The following is a 14,182-nucleotide window of genomic DNA, read 5'->3' as shown; positions in this document are numbered from 1 at the left end:
TTAAAATAAGCCATGTAACAAAATCCTCAAAGAAACATGAGTAGGAGGTTGACAGAAGATACCAACCTCTAAACTGATATAGATTATCAGTCCTCCACAGTTGAGTTCAAAAATAACATCTCTTTGTTGAAAGAACTCACTTTTTGATTTTGAGAGTTAAACATGAAATAACCTCCTGTTCATTCCCTTATTTTCAAGGGTTAAGTTTCTCCTAAGGCTCTTAATACCCTCACTTGTCTTGTCAGAAAATTGTCAGTCTGCCAAATCACTCAGGAGGAAATGTTTACAATGCAGTACATACGTTTTTAGTTTATCATTTTGCCATCTGTTCGAGAAAACTATCAACAGCAGCACATACATATACATTGTCCTCCAGTCTTCTACCTAAGCATAAACACCAACAGAAGTTTAGCAGAGAGCTATTAGCAGCCGATGACCCTTTCACTGATACACACAGAATATTGCCTAGACACACAAAATGCACTGGATGAGAGAGGGTGCCAAACCAATGGATGCGTCCCACAGAGGAAACCGTATTTCTCATACAACCTCAATTAAAATAAAAATGGAAAAATGTAGAATCGGAATGTTTTTAAAAAGACATCTTTCCTATAAGAAATATAACCATAATATCATCTTAAAGCAATTTCTTCTGATTTACAATATTTACCATGGACATATTCTCTCCATAATTTTCAAATTGTTATGTAGAAGCTTTTCTTTCCTTTTACTAGTAAGGAAGGGTATTAAATTTACTTAATGTTTCCTGAGTGCCTGTTTTGAGATTATTGCTCATTATATCCTCCTTGTAAACATATGGAGAATTTTATAATCCCCTTAAACTATGGTAACTCTACCAGAGAGTGTTCTGTGACAACCCTAATTTAAATATACATTTCTCTAGGTTTTGATCTTTCATATTATTAAAGATTCAACCCTTTCATTATAGATTTGATTTAAATTTCAGCCGAATTTTTCTGAATTTAAAGCAAAGATCAATCTAAATAAGGTTGAACAGAGTACCTTCGTGAGATTGCTGACCCAACTGACCCAAGAAATAAATAAATTGAGAAGAGATGGTTAGTTCTAGGTTTATTGAATCTTGACTAAATTTAAGCCAGTTATTACTTCTCTTACAAAATCTCAAATAAAAGTAGGAATAGGATACCCTCACAGAATAATTGTTCATTTCCTGTTTTGGTTCATTCAGCCTGATAATGACTGGTCCTAATGAGACCTGTGGTGGGGATTTGAACCTCAAATAAACCAGCTTGCTTTGCATCAAGAAAAGCTCCTTTGATTGCCCCCATTAAGCCTCTCAAAGATGTATCACTTATGTTGCCATGGATACCAGGAAAGATGTATGAGTGGATCTGTGCAAATCCATAATCACTAATCACTTCTGGAAAAATCAACCAGAACTTCAGGTTCTGCTGAAAATCATCCACAGCATCATTTTGAATAGAAACAAATGCACATTTTTCCTACATTGAAATAAAAATTCTGTAAGCTAAAGGTCACTGTCTCACGTCCAACCCTGCCTTACCCGTCATGTATGCATATTGGTGGAAGACAGCAATGTCAGTCAACACCATAACTATCATCACGTTCGGTTCTAAATCCAACTGAAAGAAAATTATTACAAAACATACTTTATTTTCTAATATACTGGGACCTTACCTTGATTTTAGCCACAGAGGCAAAAGATAAAATTAAATCATTAGGAGATGCTCTTTATAAGCAAGCAGGAAACTATTTCTGCCCAGATCCCTACAGTGTAAAGACAAAAGCAGATGATTAATATGAAGGCACCATTTACCCAAAATCTGAGCATCATTAAGTTAATATATATTTTTAAGCCCTAGCCATGAGCCAAGCACTGAAATTCTTCAAGGAAATTCAGTACCTTCCATTTTCAAAAAGCTTACACTCTGCTTAGGAAAATGAGGCATGCATACCAAAACAACCTGTGAAGAGCAAAGACGGTGTCTGGTCACCTTCTGGAAAAGATGACACAGTAAGCACAATGGAATCAAGAAACAAAAAAATCTTTGTGGAATGGAGTAATTAAAGAAAGTTTTCCTGGATATGGTTAGCCTTGAGATAGACTTGATTTAATTCGGAAGAAAGTAAAAAGACTGGTATTGAAAGTCAAATACCGAGGCTGCTCACTTTTGCTTGGATGTTGAGGGAAGTCTCTCTGAGGAGATGATGTTTGAGCTCAGACCTAAATTATACTGGGTCAACCTGCAGACATCAGGTGAGGGAACTGCAAGAGAGCATGTTCTTGGGAGAATAACAGATCATGTTTATATGCAAAGACAGAGAGAAGGCAGATGTGGCAGGTACACAGTGAGAAGGGGGAGAGCCATGTGGGTGAAGTTGGAAAAGCAGGTGGGGACTGATCCAGTCAACTCTTTTCCACCATGGTGAAGGACTCACCTTTTATTTTCATTACAATAGAAAGCCAGTGAACTATTTTAGATTCGGTGGGGGATTCAGATGGCAAATCAGATGAGGTGATTTATATTTTCCAGAGATCACTGTGGTAGCCCTGAGAGGAATGGACTGTGGAGGAAGATGCAAGAACAGAAGTAGGGAGACAGTTGGGAGAGTCCTGGGCAGTGGCACAGGCTGGGACCAAGGAGATGGCAGCAAGAATGAAAGAAGCAAAATGCTTAGAGATATATTTTGGAAGAAGGACCTATAGGACCCACTAGTGATTGTGAGGCAAAAGGACAGAGGAGGGAAAGAAAAGAACTAAGAATGATAGCTAGGCTTTTTACTAGAGCAATTTGGAGAGTGGTGAAACCTCTTACTGAATTGGGGAAGACTTGAAAAAAAAGAATTTGGTCGAGGGTAAGGGGAAAACCAAGAGTTCCTTATTGGACATGTTATTTTTTATGCTTGTATATTTGTATCCCTCAATGGTAGGAATTACTTACAGAAATTTGATAGCAACTGCCTAATCACTGAGGTGTTTATTTTTGTCATATAGCAAGATGCCAGGAAGGGATTGGCAGTTCAGGGCTGGTGGAGCTCCTCAAAGCCTCCTCTCCTTTCCTGATCACATACCAAAAACTAAATGACTTTTATTCTTATGGTCACCCTATGATGACAATATATGTGTTCCATCTCCAACTTCTGGTCCATGTTTCAGGTAGGAGTAAGAAGGAAGCAAAATAATGGATGGTGTCTGTCTTGATCGAGATTGAAAATTACCCAGAAATCTCCAGAAGACTTTAACTGGCATCTCCCATGACCACCTATAGCTACAAGGGAGTCCAAAAAATGTAGTCCTTACCTGTGCACATCGCTACCCCAACCAATATCAAGGTTCTACTTGGGAAAGTGGATACTGGGAAAGTAACCAGTTGTGTGGGCCACAATACCCAAACTCAAACTGAAAGAAGACAGGTAAGTCTGTCTGGAATCCAGGTAATTAGTTAGAGATCTAAAAGATCATTATCTGCCTGTAGGTGTTATTTAAAGCCACGGGATTGAATAAAACTAGTTGGGTAAAAAGTACAGGAAAAAAAGAGGGCTCCAGGCTGAGCCTGGAAACTGTCCAACATTCTGAAGTCCAGTAGAGGAGGTAGCAAAGGAGATTGCAAAGGGGTAGTCAGAAAAACAAACAGAAGAACATGCTGAACACTGTCGAGAGGTCATGTAGAGAGGACAGAGGAGGGGCCATGGGATGTGGTAACATGGAGATCATTAGGAAACATGAGAAAGGTGGTTTCAGTAGAGCAATGAACTCAAGAGCCAGACTGGAGTGGGTTGCCAAGTAAGTAGAAGGCTGGAGAGTGGGCTGAGCATAGACAATTATCCCAAGAAGTTTTGTTATGAAAGAAATAGAGATAAAGTAATGATAGAGGATACAGGACTTCAAGGAAAGTCTTTTGTTGTTTTCATTAGTTTGCCAGCTTAGTTGCTTGCTTGGTAATTGGGAGATGCTAGAACATGTTTCTCTGCTGATGGAAGACCCTGAGTTCCAAGTTGAGAGGCTGAGAGTTAATTTTGGAAACATTGTGAGTCTGTAAGCCCGAAAATAACATGATGAAGTCAGTGTTTTAGGAAGATTCATCTGAAAAGAGCTGCCCATAAATTGTATAAAATTGGAAAAGTATACATAGCAATGAAAAGTGTTGGATGTCACCCAAAGGCAGCCGACTAATGCAACAGAAAATGGCCTTAAAGAGGCTCCTGAGGTAAGTCAGCTGTGAGTCTTTCCATGGCTAAAGAATGGGCCCCAGAAGGGACATTCAGAATTGATGCCTCTCCAAAAGGCAAAATTCAAACTTAAAGTCTGCGTCTCAGAGACTACCATAAAAACTCCAAACACTGTAAAACATCTGAGGGTAAAATACTGAAGGCGTCACTAAAATCTGCTAAATATTAAATGAATGAATGTGTTGGATCAGCACTTACTTTTATTCTTCTAATTTATAGAGCTGTGTAAATGTATATGGTGCTTTATAGAACATAAAGCACAAAAGACAGAATTCCTGTCCTGTGAAGTTTACAGTCTCATTCAGACATAAACTAGAACACTAGATGATGACCCCTGAAGTATTTTTTTCAGCCAAAATGATTGGAGAAGACATGAGTGCCAACAACACAGTGTATTGATGTTAGACATGTCCCGGTCCACAGCCCCAGAAGAAACCTGGTTAGAGACCCTGGTTATTTACAATGCCAGTGTGTGCGTGTGTGTGTGTGTGTGTGTGTGTGTGCGTGCGTGTCGCATATACATTTTAAAATATTTGGAAGTGTGCGTGTGTGTGTTCATGGCTCCCCTCGCATACTCCTCTGGTGACAGCTAGGGTTTATTCGAAGACTCGCATCATAAGATAAGTATATTTGAAGCATGGAGGCCATAGCAATCAAGCCGTCCTATCAACTCACCTGTCAGTGCTGAGACCCAGCAAGGGGATGGGTCACTCCACCCACCAGCAGAGCTGGGACTTGAACCCACGAAGCCACATGTACAGTCCAGTACACTTCCTCTTTTCTCTTTCAGAAGCACATCAACTCCTCCAAGTGCCCCTTGTTTATGTTCCCATTGATTTTTATAAAAATCATGTGACATTTTAATGTTGTTTCTTCTGGAATTCATCTGCATTATGCCACACTGAAACAAAAACATCAAGGAAAGCAATCAGGACCAGCTTCCGAAAGTCCAAATCCCAGATTCTGAGAGCCTGAAATCAACTTCCCTATTTAACCTGAAGCTCACTGTCAAGGAAGGCTTGGTCTTTCTTGAGTCCATTTTTAATGTGTTTTTTTTTTTCCCCCTACACATCAGATGGTGCCCACTCACAGCATTCACATTCTAATCAACCAAAAAAATAGAGAAAGAACTTGCAGTTTCTGGGCTCAGGGTCCCTAAAACAGCAGCGTACAGAAAACAGCATACAATATGTGGTAGATTAATTGACTGTGAAATTACAGTTTAAGCAACAAAGCTTTTTAAAGTGTTAGGAATGTAAAGAAGCATGTAAACAAACTGATTTTCATTATTTGTTGAAGTAAAACAGTTTGCCTTTTCCCTGTGCCTTCCTTTCTTCCTTACTCTTTATAAATGTCTTAACAAGCACTTGCTTTGGGATCACGCCATTTATAAAGCTTTCCTAAACACCACTCCCCTAGAAGGGAGCTTTCTTCAGAGAAGTGATGGGTAATCCTCAGCTAAACAGATATGCAGAGGTCCTGTGGATGTTAAAATCTAATAAAGCACTACACAAATCAAAGATATTATATTCATGTTATTATGATGAATAAAAGGTGAACTGTCCTTATCATTGGGCAAAGTGATTGTCTGGCACTCCACAATGCAAAGGACAAGAGAGAAAATGAATCCAGTCCACTCTGGAAAATGAAGGCTGGTAAGGGGAAGTGATTTGTCTAGGACCCTACCACGAGTTAGAGGGAGAGCTAGAGCTGGAACCTTAGGAAGTGGAAGGAATTATAAAACCACGTCGCCAACGAATTTCTCATGTGATACCCTCAGATCTTGGCATGACGCCCTCCACTAAACCATACCTGTCATGTCCCTTCGTCTTGTCCAAGAGCAGACTAACGGGTCAATGACTGAAGGTGTCCAGGGCTAAAGCCAACCACCAAAAAAGATTAGTCATTATTATACGTATGTTCCCCAAAGCTAAAGCCAGGGGAAAAGAAGCAACTATTTTGGAGAAGAGATGCTGTTAGAATATTTATTCCATGACACTTAGCCTATGATCACAGAGAAAAAGCAACATAAATGCACTCTATTGGATTTAAAAAAAAAAAAAAACTCATTTTTCAAAATGTTCATTTGTTCCATCTCAACAGAATTCTACAGCATGCCCAATTTGGCTTTTGTATGTCCAAACACCATATTGGTTTCTTACATGATAATCATTTGATAGGGTACAAGTACAATGATTGTGCAAAGTCCCTTTAATGAACAGTCTATTTCTTATTGCCTTAATATGATCTGTTGCTTCTTTTGTATCCCCCAGTAAAAAATAGAGCATGTCAAAATTTTCAGCAAGACTTGTGGGATCTTTTGTGTTCAGAATAAGAGAATTCATCCAAATTTAAAGTCAGGCTATAAAAGATCTTCCCCTAAAATTTAAGTTTTTCAAAATATTGCCAACTCTATGGAGGCAAGTTACAGATATAATGATAGGGCCAGGCTCCTAATTCCCAGCAACATCTGTAGGATCACAAAGCCATCAATGTGTGACTTCCAGTTCTACTGAGTATATGCTAAGTGAGGGAGATAGAAGCAGGCAATTATAAAGCTCATGGAAAAACTCTGTGAGTGATCAGGGAAGGAAGAGGAGGAAGGTAGAGTGTGTCTCCTGCCTACTTACCTTCTTCATACACTGGGCAGTGCAAATGCCTAACACTCCATAAAGTCCCTACTTTCCTGGTTATGATATCTTCATTTCAGAGTCATTCTGTCTCCCATTCTAGCTATTAACAAGCTTCTCAGGGCTATCATCATCATCCTGAGACTCTTGGTGGAGTCCACCCAAGTCAGGGGAGGTCCTGCTATGAGGGAGTGTCAGAAGGAAGAAACAGCTCCCCATGGGTTGTTTTCCTCTCACTTGGGTACTTGGTCAACAAATCCCAAAGAAACATTTGCTTTTCTCATAGCAACAGAGTAGTCCTCCTAAGCTCTTTATATAAACTGGAGCAAGAACCCCCATAATGGCAGAAATGACTTTTCTAGTCTCAAAATGAACTCTCCAATTTGGCAAGAAAGGGAAGTGATAAAATCCAACGAATTTCCCCCAACCAAATCAAGAAACAATAGCAGTCATTTATTCATTTGCTCACGAAATACTGAACTGAGTATCTACCTGAGCCAGGCACTGTTCTGAGTATTGGGGATACAGTAGTGAATGAACAGACTAGAAAAGTGAGTAAATATATATTAGAAGGTGGTAGATACTACGGAAAAAAGTAAGGCGAGAGTAGAGAGATAGGGACTTGGGAAAGTGGGCCAGCTGCAATTTTAAAAATAAAGTATCCAAGGAAAGCCTTACTGAAATGGCTCCCTAGGGGCGCCTGGGTGGCTCAGTGGGTCAAAGCCTCTGCCTTCAGCTCAGGTCATGATCTCACGGCCCTGGGATAGAGCCCTGCATCGGGCTCTCTGCTCAGTGGGCATCCTGCTTCCCCCTCTCTCTCTGCCTGCCTCTCTGCCTACTTGTGATCTCTCTCTGTAAGATGAATAGATAAAATCTTAGAAAGAAAGAAAGAAAGAAAGAAAGAAAGAGAGAGAGAGAGAGAGAGAAAGAAAGAAAGAAAGAAAGAAAGAAAGAAAGAAAGAAAGAAAGAAAGAAAGAAAGAAAGAAAGGGGTCCCTGCTCAGTGGAAAGTCGGCTTCTCTCTCTGCCTCCCTGCGCCACTGCCCCTCCCCCATGCTCACGCGCGCGCTCTCTCTCTCTCCCCCACTCTCCCAAAAAAATAAATAAAATCTTTAAAAACTTAAAAATAAAAAATAAAAGATTATTCCAGCCACTCTGATGAGAATAAACTGAGCAGGAAGGTCATGGTGGGGCTAGAGGCAGGAGACCAGACAGGAAGCTATTGCAGATGATGGTGGCTCAGACCAGGGAGGTAGCAGTAGTGATGAAAAGATTGATGGGTTGTAGACATCTTTGTAGATAAAGTCAGTATGATTGGCAGATTAATTGGATGTAGGGCATAACAGAAAGGAATCAAGGTTTTGAACAGGAGTAGCTGGAACGGTGAACTGAAATGGACAATCACAAGTACAGTTTGGGACATATTTAACTTGAGCTGCTTCTCAAATACCTAAACAGAGATGGCAGATCTAAGGATCTGGTTATGCAGGTCTAGGAGTGGGCAGAAGATGTCCAGGATAGGTACACAAATGTCAGTCTTTAAGACAGAGCTTCTCCGCCTGCTGATTCAACTTCCATGGTGTCTCTCCGTACTTGGAACTTGATTATTTCTTCACACCCTTTGATTTAAAGGGGCCCTACTCCTATGAACTTTAGTCCTTTGGTGTTATTCCTCATGCAGAAATGTCTTCATTTCTTCATACCCAATGAGTAATTGGAAGAGGATATTACTACCATCATAGTGTTTCTTAGAAATGGAGATTTTAAGTTTTTCCTCCATTAGTCACTAAAGAACCTTGAAGGAGACTTTTTTTTGAAGGAGGCTCTTTATTTTTTTTAAAAAGATTGTATTTATTTATTTGACAGAGATCACAAGTAGGCTGAGAGACAGGCAGAGAGAGAGGAGGAAGCAGGCTCCCCGCTAAGCAGAGAGCCCGATGCGGGGCTCGATCCCATGACCCCAGGATCATGACCTGAGCCGAAAGCAGAGGCTTTAACCCACTGAGCCACCCAGATGCCCCTGAAGGAGCCTCTTTAAGAAGAAAATAAAGTAAGGAATTCTCTGGTAGAATTATTATAAAATTTAATTCGAGCCTTTCCTCACAGTAGATTTGTGAAATATTCTCAACATTTCGTTGCTATGACACTGGGAATTTTCAGCGTATTGTTTTTTGCATTGTTATAAAAAGTTGCCAATAGGCTCAGTTTCCTCAATACAAAATCCTATGGGTTTTGTTTTGTTTTGTTTTGACTAAAATTTGAAGATGCATTATTGTTACACTAGCATTTTAAGATCTAAAAGAACTTTCCCGAGTCACCCAGGTCATGCATTCACCTCCCTTCAGAAATTTGATAATCCAGAAATCATTCAGTCTCTTGCTTTAGCCTCTCTTCCAAAAATCTCCTTAAATCCACCTGTGATTAAATTGTAAGGAGGAGAATCTCTCTGCACCAGACTAAGATATTATTCAGGAGCCAATAAACCAATATCAGAACTCCTGTTTCCTATTGATGTTTGCAAAATCTGAGGTTGCCATATGGAGTAGACACAATGCACCAGACAGCTCAGGGAATGGCCGTGTTGTGTAAAAGGCAAGAAACTTCTCCTGGACTTGAGGTCAGAAGATGTCTGTTCTGGACACAATAATTCCCTTTGCTTGGTTGACGACAGTGACGGTAACAAATCACTCTTTAACTATAAATAAATAAAAGTGAATTCTACGTACCCAACAAAGTTGTGAGGCTTCTCCCTTCCTAAAAGGAATTGTTTTTTTTTCTACCTACTCCCCATCTGCCAAATAAATATCCTGAAACTTCCTCTACAATGCCACTCTCAGTTAATTAAAAATATAAATAGGCACATGCAGTTGGGTCCCTCTCATATCAATTTCAGCCAAGATACAGTACTACATATAAATAAAATGTATTTTTCTGACTTACTCTGATTTTTTTTTTTTATTTAGGACTTCAAAATGAACTTAAGAGCCAAGGTTAGCAAACATTCTGTAAAGAGCCAGGTAGTAAACATTTTAGGCTTTATGAGCCATAAACTTTGTTACAACCACTTGACTTTGCCATTGTAGCATGAAAAGGATGATACATATGAAAAATAAATGGGTGTAGCTGTGTTCCAATAAAACATTATTTACAAACACAGGTGATAGTCTAGGTTTAGCCCATAGGCTATAGTTTTTTGACCCTGGCTCTAAACCTTAGACCTAACCTATCTTATTTCTTACTCTTGCAAATGTAAAACTCTAAGTCTTCAGCAAACATATACTGAATTTGTTCTTTTCATTATAAATTCTGGATAAGTTTAAATTCCAGATATGGGACATAAGTATAACCCCCTATAACAAATATAATAGTCCTACTAATGGCCTACAATGAAGTAAAAAAAATCATTTACCCAGATAATGCATTGTATCCAGAAAAAGTCTCACTCAAGGGCACATGGGTGGCTCAGTCAGTTAAGCATCTGCTTTCAGTTTGGGTCATGGTCTCAGAATCCTGGGATCAAGCCCTGCTTCAGGATCCCTGCTCAGCAGGGAGTCTACTTCTCCCTCTCTCCATCATGCTCTCGCTCTCTCTCTGTCTCTCTCAAATAAGTAAATTAAATCTTAAAAAAAAAAGAAAGAAAAGAAGTCTCATTCAAAAAAGCACATGTATATGCTATCATCTGCCAGAATAACAAAATACACCAACTACGTTTGAAACATGTTTTCAAGTTTTAGCAATTTACCTATATTATACAGTTTCCATTTTTGTTCAGTTGTGATATTCTTAGCTTGTACATTGAGATATCAGAAATAACATTTGAAGATTTTAAAACATATTTACATTTTATTAACCCATAAATAAGGACTTGAAACACCAGTGAATGCCTCTGGTTGTAATTATAAAATTCCTAGAACAATAGAATCATGGGAATAGCACAGGATCTCAGATTTTCTATGAGTGTGTGATTCTTGAATGAGTTATTCTAACTCTTCTCTCCTGAAGCACTACCAATATATCCTTGTTAATTTGTTTGAGGGTTATGGAGACTGTGGTAGACAGTCTCCAAGATGGCCTCCAAGGAACCCCAACCCTGGGGTAGTCCCTTCCCACACTGTGCTAGGGTTGATCTGCACAACCAACAAAATAATGCATATATGATGGCACATAACTTTCAAAATTAGGTTCTAGAAGACACTGAAACTTCCATCTTGGTTGCCTTGTCTTGCTCTCCTCTCTTAGATCACTTACTTAATATGGCCAGCAGCCCAGTCATGATCTTCTTGAGAAAGGGTTCATATGGTAAGAAACTGAGACAGACCTCCTACCAACCCATGCATGAACGAGCTTAGAAGTAGATTCCCTAGCCCATCAGAAGATGGCAACCTGGTCAGCTTGACTATAGCCTCATGAGAAACCCAGAGCCAGTTCACCCAGCTAAGCTGCTCCTGGAGTCCCAACCCTTAGAAACTATGTGAGATAATATGTGTTTGCTCTTTTAATATATTGAGTATTTGGGTGTTTAGTTACATAGCAATAGATAATTAGAGACTAACAAATATCTAAGATGTAAATTGGTTTACATTAAAGCAGATCACGATCCATTTGCAGTTGGTTTAGAAAAGACTGAAAAGTATTATGCCTCCATCAGAAAGGATGAATACCCAGCTTTTGTATCAACATGGATGGGGCTAGAAGAGATTATGCTGAGTGAAATAAGTCAAGCAGAGAGAGTCAATTATCATATGATTTCATTTATTTGTGGAACATAAGAGATAACATGGAGGACATGGGGAGATGGAGAAGAGAAGGGAGTTGAGGGAAATTGGAGGGGGAGATGAACCATGAGAGACTATGGACTCTGAAAAACAATCTGAGGGTTTTTTGGGGGGGAGAGTTGGGCCAGCCTGGTGGTGGGTATTGTGGAGGGCACATATTGCATGGAGCACTGGGTGTGATGCATAAACAATGAATTCTAGTACACTGAAAAGTAATTTAAAAAATTAAAAAACAAAAGACTGAAAATATTCAAAGACAGACAAGAAATTAAATACCTTAAAGTATTTCAGCTGGACCCTGAAACTTGGGTCACACTGATGAGATCCACCCATTATCTGTGAATATGAGTTCAAATGGCCTAAATTTGAAGCAATACTTCCTGATTGGGCCATGCCCTGGCCCTGAAATTCCATCTTCCTTTCTTCTAGCCATGTTAATGCACAGATTTCATTCATTCTCTGTGCCCAAAACTTTTTCAGACCACTCCAACACCAATCTGTCTCTGTCTTTTCTCAACATCTGTTGCACATAACTCTACAGCACAGAGTTCATAATTATTAATGAGGAATTAGTTTATCTTCTGAAGGACCGTGAGAGCAGAGCAAGCTTTTATAAGAATTCTCAATTTCTCACCTCACTTCCCCCTGATCACTTGCTCTTACTCATTCATCAGCAATGGGACTCAGTCTCCTGCCCATTTTAGAAATTCTGAGGCATGCTCTATGCTAGACACTGTATATGACACTCATCAACTTCCCATCTCTTTCAAGCTAACCCCTGAATTTTGGGCCCCAGTGGCTGGGAACTACAACTCCCAGACTACCTTGCAGCTATGATTCTCTATGTAATTTAGGTTCTGCCAGTAAGATACACTTGTAGGAGATTTGGAAGGTGAAAAAGACATGGAATTCCTATTTTTTCAGTTGTGATTGGGAAGAAACGGGCTCCAACCAGCATGAGTGTCTGTAGACCACCATTTTCCAGCTGAAAAGAATTTATAAAGGCAGTAATAATGGCTGTGGCAGTGGTTTTCTGACCTCAAGACCTGTGACTTTGATTCAGAAAGTCGAGGCAACCCCTGTCTTCAAGCCTTCTGATGATTTGGAAGCACGTAATTTCTTACAGAAAATCCCTTTCAGGCTAAGATGCTGATTGGTTTCTGTTGCCTTCCTTGAACACTGACTGATGTGTGTACAATAGTTTTTTTTTTTTAAGCCTATGCTGATGACCTAGCAATTTTTTTTTTAATTTCACTCACTCATCCACTCGACCCTTGATGGACATTTGCTGAATGAATAGATGAGAAGAAAATAAGGTCTCAGAAGAAAAATAATGATTATAGTTTTCACTAATATGCTTGTGCTATTAGATGGTGATAATATGTATCCCCAGGTGGGGATAGCCAACAGACGATATGCAAACCAAGATCTGCATTTCAGGATAGAAGCTCAAAGCTTCCTTCAACACTTTGATTGTTGTTAGTAAAATGTCAAGTAAAGGAACTGAGCTCTCACTGTGTGTTGATTACCTTAGTTGCTTCAGATCAGAGCAAATGGACTTACTACTTTGAATAAGTGGAAGCAATGAGAGAGGGTGAAGAGGAGTATGTGAAGGTTAACCCTAACTTTTTCTTAAATGCTTTGCAGTGGGACAAACCTCAGTTTTATTACCATAAAATCTTCAACAACATTTCAGTAATTGCTATAGTACTTTGAGGCCAATTTAAAGGAGTAAAATTATTTTCAATGCCTCTGCTTGCTTCAGCAAAATTCGAGAAGGAAAAAAAAAAAGACATTGGTAGAAATTCATTGGGCTGGGCTTTTGAGAACTTGGGCCATCCAAATCATTCCTGCAAAGCCCTTCTAAACTACTAGGAGGCATAAAAAAAATTATTGCTACCTAAATGTTTAATGTTAATTAAAGTTGGCATATTAGTTTTCAATCAAATTTATGATAGAATCAAATTATACTTTTGAGTGTTATCTGTATACTTGATACTACATTCTAATGTACAACTACAATCAAAGTATATGGTACATTTATGCCCATTTTTACAACATTTGGATCACAATTTTATTATTTTAAAATATTATAAATGTTTTTAGTAGCTGTAGCGTTATCATACTGTTAATAATGTTTATAATTCCTTGGTGCTCAGAGCTGAATACGAAACACACACCCAATTACAACATGTTTTTTTTCAATGTGAAAATGTTGTTTTCTTCATACACTGTAACACATTGCAGTCAAACTTGGGCATTGTCTCTACTTTTTTGCATATTTCCCACAGGACTTAGAAAAGTCCAGGATATAAAAAGGTGCCTAAATTTTCTTGTTGCATGACTAAATGCTTCCATGTGTGTACATCAGTAAAACTTTCTGTATCTGAAAAACTAATGGTTTCCTGACTTCACATGCTCTCTTCTCTTCCAACTATCTTTCATTCACGTTCTTCTACATATCAGGGCTTTCTGAGCCCAAGGACAGTTCCTGATGAACTATAGCATGCTAAGCCATGGGCCTGGTAGAAATTAAAATGGCCTC

The sequence above is a fragment of the Lontra canadensis genome, unplaced genomic scaffold (genome assembly GCF_010015895.1).
Source record: "Lontra canadensis isolate GAN:19392208 unplaced genomic scaffold, GSC_riverotter_1.0 scaffold53, whole genome shotgun sequence".
NCBI lineage: Eukaryota > Metazoa > Chordata > Mammalia > Carnivora > Mustelidae > Lontra > Lontra canadensis.
This window is presented reverse-complemented; position numbering follows the sequence as displayed.